The 14,282-nt window shown below is 35.0% G+C and overlaps 1 protein-coding gene across 22 annotated transcripts in view; it reads left to right on the top strand.

Moving 5' to 3' along the window:
• The window catches only part of ZBTB20 (zinc finger and BTB domain containing 20), an 865,400-nt gene that overhangs the window by 39,972 nt on the left and 811,146 nt on the right, over positions 1–14,282 (top strand). For 8 of the 22 annotated variants that reach the window (XR_011464022.1, XR_011464033.1, XM_070369759.1 and 5 more), the window contains exon 1: positions 3,233–3,376. The exons of 10 other annotated variants lie outside the window; for them this stretch is intronic. The gene's annotated coding sequence lies outside the window, so the exon portion shown is untranslated. Of the gene's footprint in view, positions 1–3,232; positions 3,377–4,278; positions 4,298–14,282 lie in introns of those variants that run through there. 4 more of the 22 variants (XM_070369651.1, XM_070369608.1, XM_070369613.1 and 1 more) reach the window with 3 other exon arrangements.

The raw sequence follows: 14,282 nt of genomic DNA, 5'->3' as shown, positions 1-14,282 counted from the left end.
TATTTCCCATGAAGTGATGGGACCAGATGCCATGATCTTCGTTTTCTGAATGTTGAGCTTTAAGCCAATTTTTTCACTCTCCTCTTTCACTTTCATCAAGAGGCTCTTTAGTTCTTCACTTTCTGTCATAAGGGTGGTGTCATCTGCATATCTGAGGTTATTGATATTTCTCCTGGCAATCTTGATTTGAGCTTATGCTTCCTCCAGTCCAGCGTTTCTCATGATGTACTCTGCATACAAATTAAATAAGCAGGGTGACAATATACAGCCTTGACATACTCCTTTTCCTCTTTGGAACCAGTCTGTTGTTCCATGTCCCGTTTTAACTGTTGCTTCCTGACCTGCATACACATTTCTCAAGAGGCAGGTCAGGTGGTCTGGTATTCCCATCTCTTGAAGAATTTTCCACAGTTTATTGTGATCCACACAGTCAAAGGCTATGGCATACTCAATAAAGCAGAAATAGATGTTTTTCTGGAACTCTATTGCTTTTTTGATGATCCAGAGGATGTTGGCAATTTGATCTCTGGTTCTTCTGCCTTTTCTAAAACCAGCCTGAACATCTGGAAGTTCACGGTTCATGTATTGCTGAAGACTGGCTTGGAGAATTTTGAGCATTACTTTACTAGCATGTGAGATGAGTGCAATTGTGCAGTAGTTTGAGCATTCTTTGGCATTGCCTTTCTTTGGGATTTGAATTACTGGACACTTAAACTAAATGTATTGAGAGTTATGGGTGTAAATTAGAAGAAAAATTTGCACCATGCTATATTGGTAAGCAAGGTAAGAGGAAGTGTCAAGATATGTTGGATTTGACTCATAACCACAGAATCTTCTGGGTAAATGAGGTTTGAGTTAGCATTAGATATTGGGAGACAATATGGTATAGAAATTAAACACATGATCTCTAAACCAGACTGGCTGGATTCAGGTCTCATTACTGTTTTGCTGTGTGATCTTGAGCAAATCACTTAACCTCTCTGTTTCTTCATCTGGAAAATGAAACTGAAAATAATGCCTGCCTCATAGGGTCATTATTAGGACTTAGTGAGTTAAGAAATGCAAAGTACTTATAGGAGTGCCTAGCACATAGTAAGAACTTAAGCATTAGCTATCATCATTATCATTATTATGTTAAGCTGGTCAATTCCTTCCTTTTAAATTTAATTTAATTTTTTATGTGAAACTGAGAATGGCTACATGGCTTGCTGAGGTTACACAAAGTGTTCGTAATAATACTGGGACCAAAACTAGTTCTTAACTTCCACCTTAGAATCTTTCTACAGGATGAAATTGCCCCATGGCATATCAACATATGAAACAATTTAACTTAATAACTTTATAACTTCAGAGCCTGATAGTCAATTAGGATTATTGTTTCATGTGGTGCAATGGTTAATTTAATACATGGGTCACCAGTTCCAGCAGGGAAAGTGTATCTTGAACTCTAGAAAGTACTAAGAATATGTCACTTACTGTGCTTGGAATCTAGTAAAGTATGCAGATATGGAGAAACTGTTGAGATGTTGTGCATTTTTCACTAAGCCAAAATATTTGTTTTTCTTTTTTAATTCAACCAACTGGTTGTTCTTTAGAAGAGGTGAATAGACTTCATGGTCCTTTACATTCCTTTTGGTTCCTGTTGGTAGAAATCAAATATTGTCTTCTTATTCTCCCTGGGTTTGAAAAGGTACTTTTAAACAAAGGAATTGATGCTTATACAATGAAGTAGTTTTGTTTATGCAAAGGAACACATCCTACTTTGAGAGAATCGTAAAACACTAAACCAAGTAAAAAGCATGATTTTACAATTAATATACTTAATTATTGGTGCCTAAATGCAGAGTTTGAATAGGTCAGAATCAGTTATATTTTTCATTTTTATATGAATTTTCTTTAGAATATTTAGCCTCTATTGTACTGTTCCTAAGTTCTGTCTAGATGACACACAGCCAAACTGTACAGAAATATTTTAAGAAAGGTGGCTATCTAGGTACACAGGCAGAGTCTAGTTTAAAAAACTGGGAGACAGGGAGAAGGGCTTGAAACTAGTTCTGTTTTCTGATCTTTGTAATTCCATGGCTGCAAATGTATCACTTATGGGAGAAAAGGCACCTGGGAGTGGGGGAAGGGGTGGGGAAACACATGATGTGGTAAGGAGTGCAGTATCAGCATTATTTTGGTTCAAGCAACATGTAGCGAAAAAAAAAATGATTAGAGGCATCAGACAAAGAAAAATATTTTTTTTCTTTTCTTTTAAGGAAGCTTTATTTAGAAGCATTGATTATTTTTATTTTTTCCTCCTAATAAAAGAACAAGGGGTTTCTGCTGTGGTTTCAGATCCATAGTCTAGGTAATCTTGTCCTGCTAGTGATGGAAGCTTCTTGTGGGATTTATTTCTGTTGTTGTAACACTATGTACTATATGCATTGCACCTGTTCACACAAAGTACATGGCACTGTGATGTTTGTACAGATAGATGCTTCAAATAAGAAACCAATCTGCCTTCTTCTAGAGTACCAATCTATTAGTTACTTAATTCAACTGAATTCTTTTTCTGTCTGTGATTTTGCTTATGGTCTTGATTTATTTACTGAGGAATGATTTCTTCTTTGCAGTTATCAGTTTTGTCTGAGATCAGTTTTCCTATTGTATGGAGTCTGTTTCTTTCAGAGCCTCCTTTAAGACTGCTTTGACTTTAAAATCATTACTAGGCTTTTGTCAGAGCAGATTTGTTGACACTCTTTTCACATTAAAAAATAAATTTATAAGATTGCACAAATAGGCTATGTATTTCACTATTTCCTGCTAATATGCAAAAAATGTATTTATGATAATTACATGTACTGTATGCCAGAACTGAAACAATGCATTCCTCATAATGGAGCATAAATAAAGAAGGTGGAGCCAGCTGCTCTTAAACTGTTGATTTGCAGCAGTAATGCTATAGAGAATATACCTTTTTCACTCTGTGAGTCTGGCAATACTGAACCTGTTGCTGCATTAGACGAGTTGCATTTTGCTGGATAGGGGAAGAAAGGCTGTCTGCTGTCTGGTAGGAGGGCTTTGTCTGTGCCTTTCTCTCTCTGTTTCTTTCTGTTTTTCTTTCTCTCTCTCTCTCCTCTTCTCTCTCTCTCACTCGCTTGCTCTGTCTCTGTCTCTCTCTCCCTCTCTGCCCCCCCTCCCTCCCTCTCTCTTGCTCTCTCTCTCTCTTCCCGTCTCTGTGGTTTGTAAGGTAGGTTGCAGTGTGTGTATATACACAACATCAAGAGCAGGAAAATGGACTCATTAGGGAGGCAGGCAGTCATTACCACTCACACTGTACTTCCAGGGAGACACCGATTATGAGAAGAGAAACTCAGCGCTGGGGAAGAAGGTAGGGCAGACAACTTTCAAAAAAAAAAAAAAAAATCCTGCTCCCTCAATCCCCCCTCTACCTATCATCTCCTTTAGCCCCCATGCTTTTATTTTTTCTCCCTTGAATTTTAATTTCCAGATTTAAGTTTGACAGAGCTATTGCTAGCTTAAAATTTGGAATATCTCTAGGAGGCCTATCCTCTACTAATTTTCTTCCTAGTTATTTAAGGGTGTGCCCTTGTGATTTAGTTTAATTACTTTAAAAATAATTACAAACAAACCTATTTTTCTCACTAAAGTTCCAAATAAATCAGTATCTTTCACTCTTTTAAAACAGACCCCTCCGTATGTTTGTCAGTCTCTTTGCTTTTCTTGTCTGTTTATGCAATTCCATCTGTCTGTCTATATATCATGTTGTCCTTATTTATTGCAAACTGGGTTTTGTTAGTTATGTGCCAATGAGTTTTAGCTGCAGTGACAGCGTGGGTATTACTAAAGTAAGACTCTTGTTCTTTGTTTTACATTGAAGTTTAAAGTCCATATTTACAGTTTAAATCCTTGAAGCAGTTTAAATACCTTTTGCCAGTATATTTATTTGATGGCATTGGCCATAAGGTGAGGGGTTGTCACTAAGGGTGGGTAAAAATCTAGGAATTATTTTTATTATTACATACTCTTCTATATTACATCTGGGGATGTATTTTGAAAGGAATAAGTTATTCTGTTTTGTAACTTTTATTTTGCAGATGAACTTTTACATTTATAGGGCTATCACTCTGGTTAGTAAGAATGCAAACTTTCTTAACAAGTTTTTATCTTGGGACAGTTTCCTTTTAGTATGTTACTGTTTATTATGCTTGGGGAGGGAGGAGTCGGGGGCTGGCCATCTTTTTACAAAGTGGAAGCTATGAAGTGTATCAGGCCATCTTGTGCAACAACTGTAAGTATTCATTTAACATTTCGGGAACTATAAATAATATATTTGTTAGTTCAAGCATAGTTTTGAGGTGCTTTCTTTTTCCTTTATTATTTATTTTTCTTTTTTATGGTGGGAAAAGTTGCCTTCACAACTAGCTGACATTGTTGAAGAGTTTTCCCAGAACAGTGTTCTTTGATTCAAAGAAGTAGTTAAATAGGTCCATTTGAAATGGTCTCCTTAGTGGAGTTTTATTTGGGTTTGTCTGAAAGTAAAACTGTTACTCCTTTGACAAAAATTAAGTCAGGTGGTAAGATACACAAATATTTTCGACATACACATAGCAATGATAGAAAATGGATGCTAATCTATAGAGATCTTTGATAGTAATAATCACCTTTTTCATAATAAATTATTTAATTAATAGAAGTGGCACTTTTTGTTTTTTTTTTAATTCCATTAGGCCTCTCTGACAACACAAAGAAGTCCATAAAGCAATATTCTTAACCCACCTGGGATGCTGGAGCAGATTCCCAAACACATTCTCGATGTTCAAACCTAGCAAAATATTTATTAAAAATCCATTATTCCAAGAAAGTGGTGAACTTTTGCTACTAAAAGTTTTTTTTCCTTTTCTTTTAAAAAATTTGTTCAGAGACTTTTAATTTGCTTGTATTACAAAAACTGTCTTTTAAGTTGGAAGGCCAGCTTTGACCAAGAGTAGTACAGATGCTAAGGACACTCAGTGAGGTCCTGTCAGGGATTTTTTTTAACCCTGAAGGTCTAAAGGGGAACTTCGGGGGAACCTACTGAAAGTGTATGTTCATATGGTATGCAATATATGGTATTTCAAATGTGATTTTTTTTTCCGTTTGAGACTTTTGACCCAAACATTTGTTTAAAAACTAGTGTCAAAGTGTGCATGTCTGATGCACCTGTCATTTTCTATATTAATATTATGAGAACTACCTAAAATTCTAACCTTTTAAAAAGAAATCTTTACTATATCTCTTGACTAATAATTCTGTTTTTCTGTACACATGTGTGTGAGCAGATACCTGTGTGCATGTATATATATATTTATGTACATATTCTCATACATGTGTGGATAAAGGAAACAGATTCTTTGAGGATATGACATCTTAAAATTTTATGTTAAGCATATTTAGGTTAATTAGAAGCAAACAAAAAAAATAGGTTTTTAAGAGAATATGAAAATTTCCTTTAACCTTCTAGAAAGAGTAACAGTAAACATTTAGTCATTTTTATGGTCGGTTTGATTTTTAGAATGTGTATATATTTTCTTTTGCGTTATAATTCTGAGCCTTCAGTAGATCTAAAATATTTTTAGCATGAAAAATAATCACAGCCTTTTCTTGGAGGGACTGTCACAATCTAAATACAGCAGGACATTATAAAACGTGCATAAGTAAACTTAAAACCAGTGTATTCTGCTATATAGGGATTTGGAAAGCTGAAAGGCTTGCATCACAGGAGGGCTATAGAGTGCCAGAAGACTTCATTAACCAGCCTTACTGGTTATGGTGGGCTTTTCCTATTAGCACATGAAATCTGCCTGTTGAAAGCCCGAAGTCTTGGTCAGGTCACAGTATGTTTCGTTTTAATGTTGGAGCAGACAGTTATCTAACACACCCACATGAGGAAGTGTTCTAAAGCAGTTATTTCATGCTTTGCCATGCCCTGTCGCTAAAACAGTTTGGTATTGAGTGACGTGTTATGTGCTTTTTAACTCCTATCCGATGAAAATCAGTTTTGACTCCTTGAAAAGGACCAAAATAGTGGAATGCAAGGCAACGTAATTCAAATGCTAAGCACGTGTTGGTTTAAACTTTTTTCTTTAACTTAAGAGGAGAATCACTATGGTCATTTTTAATATAAAGACTATATAGTGATTTCTTGGATTGTACTCATTAAGATTTCAAGACTTTTGGATACTTTTCTTCTTCACATTTTTTTCTCCAGAAGCCTACATTCATCAAAGGAATAGCAGCTGCATATTTTTCCCTGAAATGTGAACAAATAAATGGTATTCCTGTTTATTTATCTATTTTTGAATTTTAATGATTAGTCCTTGTGCTAATTAACAAATTCCCGTATTCATAAAATCTGGCACTTCATAAATATCCAATTGTGTGATTATCTACACATGTTCTGGCTTTCTATAAATATAGAAATTATCAGTGGCTGTGTTCATGAACTCACCCAAGATTGAGTAGCGGCTAGTCCTGCTGCCACAGAGGAGTCAAGTTCAGACCCTGAGCAAATGCGTTGCCCCAGGGTCTGGCAAGGTGTGTAGAGGCAGCATCTGGCTGATGCTGCTCACTAGTGATCCTTTCTGGCAAAGGAAGCACTGATGTTGACATTCTTTGAATGCCACTAGTTCCAGCCTTCTTCAGTCCCAAGGGTGGCCTCTTTTAAGTCTAAAAGTTGATAATAGATATTAGAGCTGACTTGTCTTGGAGGCCACTTTAGAAACATATTTTAGCAAACTACATTTTCCAGTGGAAAATGTACTTTATTAAACTTCTACAAAGAAATAAGCTGGTACGTCACTTTAAGGTCCTTAGCCAGTGAGAATGTAATTAGCGTGAAAAGTTACGTAGCACTGAAAAGAAAACCTAAATATTTTCATTTATTTTTTTAATTAAGGTTTTATTTTTTAAATTTTATTTTATTTTTAAACTTTACAATATTGTATTGGTTTTGCCAAATATCGAAATGAATCCGCCACAGGTATACATGTGTTCCCCATCCTGAACCCTCCTCCCTCCTCCCTCCCCATACCATCCCTCTGGGTTGTCCCAGTGCACCAGCCCCAAGCATCCAGTATCATGCATCGAACCTGGACTGGCGACTCATTTCATATATGATATTATATGTATTTCAGTGCCATTCTCCCAAATCATCCCACCCTCTCCCTATCACAAGCACATAGAAATCATATACTGCTTACATAGTAATGGTTCACCCCACATCAAGGGCAATAAACACTAACAATTGTGCAAGTTTTTACATCTAAGAGTTATTATTCAATTAGAAATCAACCCTTTTATATGATTTTTTTTTCATGTTGTATAAGCCATTTTGGTTAGCTTATGTAACATTATTTATAATGTTTCTAGAGTCAGCATTGGCCATTTGATTCTTTGCTTCAGACTTTCAAATTACATATGCAATTCCCAGTTTCTTTGGCAAAAACTTGGTGAATTTTGCAGTTTTCTTGAAAACCAGTCTTTCATGCATTTGCATTGCTTACGTAATTTCTAGCATTTTGCAGAATCCTCAGGGATTATAACCAATGGCAAATAACTAGCAAAATCCTTTCAATTCTTTACCAAAAACCCAAGGGCAATATCTGTATCCTAGAATTCCTAGAGAAAGTCTAAATTCATGTATTTTCCTGTAACACAGATATTATATAATCATCAAATAACATTGATGTCAGTTATGTTTAATGTATCAAAATAGATTCTTTGAGCTCTATTACTTCTAATTTCAGTGTGGGCTGTGGGAAGAAATAATGCCATCTATTATTACTATCATGTATGTGTAACCACTACAGCAGATGTTAGAAACAACATTCAAGGGCCTATAAGAAAAAAGGGCTTTTCTGCCACTCTAGCTGTTCAACTGTAATAATGAATAAGTGGCATGCTATTTCCACACTAAACTGTGGGAAAATTATGCTTGACTTTGGCTTCATAACCTCTTCTCTACTCTAGGATCAAGCTTTTTTTGTGATTCTACAGTTCGCTTGAAAATAATCAGCTTGAGGACATGGAACTTGCTTTTCTGGAATCTTTTGACACTCAGTTGAACCTTCAGTGTAGGGTATTCTGTAGTTCAGTTAACCAGTGCAACCTTTATATAACTGCTTTAACTTAGGGAAAGTTAGCTACTGACTTCCAAGTGAGTACGCTGAGAAAGGAGCAAGGGCTAAATTCATTGATCCATCTACTTACCAGATGGAAACTAAAGGTATTATTACTAATTTCTGAATATGAAGTCTTACCTTTGAAACTTTGATGGGAAGGGTGGTAATTATTGTACTTTGTGTTTATTTTCTTAATACTACAAGTAATTTTGCCACTGATTAATTCTGTCATGAGATATGATGAATTCAACATACATATTACACATTATGCATTTAAAAATGTTAAGAATTTATTTGAAAGCTTTACATAATAAATAACTAATGTAAAAATTTGCATTCAAAAAAATATCAAACTGTTTAATAGAGTGTGGGGTTTTTGGAGATTAAAAAGATGTTCAGTACATTGAAACTAAAAATGGTAAAAATTATTCATCTTAATATATAATAGTATTATTTCATTCTTTAGAAATTTTCCATCTAAACTTTTTTTGAAAACCACATTTGAATTTAAATTATTTAAATTTTAGTTCTGTCTAATGTTTAGAAGGCTATAATTTTTTATTAAATGAACCTGAATATTTGCTGTTTTTTCCTTTTCTTTCAGAGATGTTCTCTGAATTGCTATTGTAATCAAATTATGATTTGTTGTTGACAAATTTCTTTTATAGTATGAGATTCTTTCCATAAATGAAATGCAAGTGGGAAAAAGTTAAAGGAATGTTGTCAGTTTGCTTAGGTACCAAATTAAAACTAAGTTAAAAAAAAAAAAAGAAACTAAAACTATTACTAGCAGGAGACTATGGATCTCTTAGGTGATATAATTTTTCTGGGAGATAGTATGCATGTATATGAACACTGTATGATTATTAATATAAACAAAATCCCCTTATTTAGACACCAAGACATTTAAATAATGAGAAGATGGTCCTCTCTTTTATTGTTTAAATAGGAACTAGGCAAATATAAGGGGCTTCCCTGGTGGCTCAGAAGTTAAAGCGTCTGCCTGCAATGCGGGAGACCTGGGTTCAATCCCTGGGTGGGGAAGATCCCCGGGAGAAGGAAATGGCAACCCACTCCAATATTCTTGCCTGGAGAATCCCATGGACAGAGGAGCCTGGTGGGCTACAGTTCATGGGGTCCCAAAGAGTCAGACAGGACTTCACTTTCACTTTCACTTTCAGGCAAATATAGGTAATCTCAGGGACGGCTTTATACGGTTGGTTTGTTGTTGTTTTTTACTGTTTTTGAATACTGGACACACTAAAATTCTTTTTGACCCAATAAACGTACTTTGGGTCTGCGCATATGTACTAACATCTCCATCTTCTGGATTGTTTTCACTTGTCACCCCAGCTTTATATTGGGCAAAAAGAGCTGAAGTCATTCTTACTTTTTCTAGTTGTTCAAATCAACAAAAAGCTTTATCCCTTCACCTCATCTCTAGAGGAGAGAAGAATAGAGATGATTAAGAAGCAAATGAAGATAAGAATATGTATAAGTAAAGCTGAGGGTGAAGGGAAAGGGGCCTTTTGAAGCTTCTAAATGTGTAAGTGTAATGAAAGAAAAACACTTTTTCCTCAACACTCAATAAAAGCCATCTGAGCTATTGGACACAGCATTCTCTTCTCCCTATGCCTGTTTAAAAAAACAGATTTACCTAAATTCTCCTCCTCTTCCAAGAAGGAGTCCAATGGTACCACCAAGAGAAGATCACAGGAGAGAAAGTCGTAAGGGATCACATTTCTAATATATTCACTGCCAGATTTTCTTCATATCTTTTTCCTTTTAAACCTTGGGTTGGGGATTATGAGCAGACTTTCCTAGTTGGTAAATCAATTTCATTTTTTTTTTGGTAAGAAGCTTCCCAACAAAGCATTCCCAAGGCATGCCACAGAAGAGCATCATGAGTTTAATTAAAATGGGTAAAATGATTGAGTAAGTTTATGTGCATGTGTGTGTGTGTGTGTGTTTCTTCTCTTAAAGTTATATGCTTTTTATATGAAACAAAACAAAAACAACTCTAAACTTCGTGTCAGTCTGAATGGATTTAGATTTCTTTTTAGAGTAGCTTTCTGAAACCATTTTTGTATAGTGGTTTTGAGCAGCACATTCTATTCCCTGTCCACTTGCTTCTTCACTTTTTAAATGTTAAATAAATGTGAATAATTCCTTAGTTTAAAAAAAAATGCTCTTTTGATGGGCTCAGAATATACCCATAAATATAAAGATGTGCTAGGACTTCTTTACAATACTATCAGCATAGCATGAAAATACATGAGTGAAAGTTTTAGGAACTAATTTTTTCCCTGGTATGTTGAGAGAAACCCTATGGTGTGGTAAACAAACCAAACCAAACCAACCAACCAACCAAACAAAAGACAGTGTCTTAGAGAACCGAGGCATCAACTAATGTCAAAAAGGATTTAAAGTGGTTGAATTGCAGACCTGGTTTCTAGTCCTAACTGATTATATGACTTTGAATAAATCATAATCTGTCTGTTCCTCAGTTTCTTTGCCTGTAAAATGAAGGATAAATTTCTTTATTAGGTTTTCTTTTATCTTAAAGATTGTGTGCATTTATTATAAGTATATATATATATATAAAATTCTGCTTGCACTTTCTACCTATAAATCGCAAATGTATGGAGAGAAGTTTAGGTTGGTAATAATGGAAAAATAAAGGCAATTTAGGTGATCTAAGAGACCACACACACACTTTAATTTTTTGGCTATTGTTGTCCTCAGCTTAAGTAGATATCACAATATATTATTAGGGCTAATTAATAATCAATGAATGCAGTAAACTAAAAGTTGTTGTTTTTCAGACAAAGTGACATGATTGCCTATGGATGGTTGGATAAAAAAGCTACTTTTAACTGAATGAAGCACAGTATGGTTACTATGGCTCCATTCCTCCTCAGTGGCCACTAGGTGGAGAGGTGGTCCATGTCCATGGCCTTGCCCGTGGTAAACAGCTCACTTCCAACTTTCTATTAGCAAAGCTGCACTACGTGCATTTGAACGAATCTGTGAACATACACATGACATTTTGCAGAAACCATCAGAGAATATATTCTCTTCTGTACAGGCATGATGTGGTAGTCCTGAAATGCAGAGTGATTTGCCCCTTCTCTGACCACTATTAATGTTGGTGGACCTGGGAGAAGGCCAGGTTAGGACTCAGCTTTCAGTTGTAGCAATAGGGCCTCCTACCTTTTTCCAATTTGTCCATTTTGAAAGGGTCCTGAAATGAATGTCAGCACGACAGTGCCACCTTGTGTCCCTATTGCTGTGAGAGTAACTGATGCATGACACAGTGAAAAGGAAAGAACAGGAATTTGCAAAAATTGGGCATATTGTTCCAACCTCTGATTTTGCAGTAACTGCATGAAAATCTATGTTTTAGTGTATTTGGCAATTCTTACCTGCAGAGAGAAGTTAGGATGTGTTCACTTTGCCCATTCTCTCATTCCATTGTATATTAAAAATAAAATTCCAGGCACAAACAGGAATGTGTTTAATTTAGAATTGGGGATGAAGAAGGCAGGAATTGTCAAAGATACTCACCTAATTCTTACCACTTGTAAGGCCTCGGCCCTGTTGTTTTAGACTGTGAGGTGATCCTTGATCCAGCACATTCTCACAGCAACTTTTATAGGCATACCTTGGTAACATCACTTTTTACATTGTACTGCCATTGTTTGTAAGCATATCTTTCAACTGAACCATGATTTCCTCCAGGATAGTGTTTGGGTCTTATTCATCCTTCTGCCTCTAGAACTTTTGGTGGGATTCAGCCCAGAGGCACTCAAATGTTTGAGATCTGAATAAATGATTATGTCTAGCTTGTTTATAACTTATTTGTTTTATTTTTATTGTTTGTTTTTGAATTTTAAGTAATTCTAGAGCTTTTTCTCTTTGGAAAAATGCTATCAGATACCACCTACTCTCCAAACATCTCTTTATAAATTTATCAATACTTTCTCTCATATTAAAAATGATTGTTTTTGATTTTGAAAACAATGTATTGCCTTTCCATAAATGTATATTGTAGTTGACTTTGGGGTAAAGATAGTTAATCTCTAGTTCTGTCTTTACAGTAAATTTGCTATATTACTTTAGGTAAGATACCTAACTTTTCTAGATTTGTTTCCCATTCATTAAATGGGCAGGCTAGACTAGTTGATTTTAAGATACTTAAGATAAGTTTTTTGTCAATATTTTTGCTAGATTTTAAAGTGTCATGATCAGGTTTTCATTTTATAGAGACTATTTTGATGGCTAAGGAATAGTATTAGAAGGCATCAGACAGAGGGGAGGAGACTAGAAAACTAATGAAAGCAATAGTCCAAGTCAAAAGAAATGAGACTAGGGCTGTAACTGAAAGGCAAGGTGGGAAGGGACACATGAAAGAGACAATTAGAAGGTACAACGTTCAAGACATATTGGATGTGGGGTGAGAAAGAGCAAGAATTAAGGGAGAATTTGGGGGTAAGGGGGTTGGCTAATTGATTTTTGTTAATTAGCCTTTCTTCTAAACTTTATATGTAAAATAAATTATAATAAATAACAAGATGAACCTATGATTTGGTACAGAACTATGGACTACTTGCAATTTAGAAACTTGTGTGATGTTCAAAATTTTTATATAACACTTGAGTGTTATATTAAATGAGTGTGTAGCTTTAAATTTCAGATTTTTTGCATGGAATTTATATATGGAGTTTTTAGTCTTTGTATTACCTGAAACAACAAACTGTATGACTTTGGCGAGTTGCTTAGGCTTGTTAAGCTTGGTTTTCTTATTTGCAGAAAGGTGATAATAAATGTTACCCTTCTTATCTACCTCACAGGGTAATTGTGAAGATTAAATGACAATGTATATGGAATTTCTTTATAAATAGTAAAGCACTACACCAATTTAAGAACATTTTTATACCAATTTAAGAACAATTTAAAGAAAGAATGGATAATTATAGACCTAAATCAAAGCAAAACACACAAATTTACAAAACACTGGAATTCCAGGCATTTCTTCATTGGAGTGCTTCTCAGTGGTATGGGCTCTCTGGCGATGACTAGATATGTTTAGCCAATTTTCTAAGTTTTTATTTAAAAACCTGTAATAATAATGACAACAGCAATAATGACAATGTTGATGAGCCTAAAATTAGTGTTTTTTAAAGATAGATGTTTAGATAAATGTTTTATGCATCGTTTATAAGTTCATTTTTTTTATTGAAGTATAGTTGATTTTAGATACTAGTTTAGTTTCAGGTATAAAACAGTGATTCAGTATTTTCATAGACTATACTCCATTTAATGTTATTACAAAGCAATGATTATATTTCTCTGCACTGTACAATATTGTTGTTGTTTAGTTAAGTTGTGTTGGACTCTTTTGTAACCACATGGACTGTAGCCCATGAGGCTGCTCTATCCATAGGATTTCTCAGGCAAGAATACTGGAGTATGTTGCCATTTCCTTCTCCAGGGGATCTTTCCAACCCAGGGATCAAACCCATGTTTTCCTGCATTGGCAATTGGCAGGAGGATTCTTTTTTTTTTTTTTTTTAACACCAAAGCCATTTTGTATTGGGGTATAGCTGATTAATAATGTGGTAGTTTCAAGTGAACAGTGAAAGGACTCAGCCATACATACACACGTAACCGTTCTGGCAGGAGGATTCTTCACCTCTGAGCCACCAAGGAAGCCCTGCTGTACAATATGTCTTTTGGTAAATTCATTTTTGAGAGTGGTGTTTCTTAAAAAGTAAAAATTAAAAAAAAATAAGTAAAAATTTTAAATAACCAAATATGAGGAAAAAATTTTATCGACCTTTTCGGTATTGTATTATTGGACTCTAGTCCAGTAGTTCTTAAACTTTAATGTGCTTAAGAATTACTGTGGGTGTTTGTTACAATTAAGGTTTCTGAACTCTCTCCATTCTAGGATTCCATTATGGGTTTCAGCTGGTCCACACATGTTAGAAAACGTTTTACTTTTTGCTATTGTACATCATAATCAGCTAGGGGATTTTTAAATGCACAGATTTCTAGGTTCTACTCCCAAATATCCTGTATCAGAATCTTTAGACTGATATTCAGGCATCT

Source organism: Bos mutus, chromosome 1 (assembly GCF_027580195.1).
Source record: "Bos mutus isolate GX-2022 chromosome 1, NWIPB_WYAK_1.1, whole genome shotgun sequence".
Classification (NCBI taxonomy): Eukaryota; Metazoa; Chordata; class Mammalia; order Artiodactyla; family Bovidae; genus Bos; species Bos mutus.
This window is presented reverse-complemented; position numbering and strand designations above follow the sequence as displayed.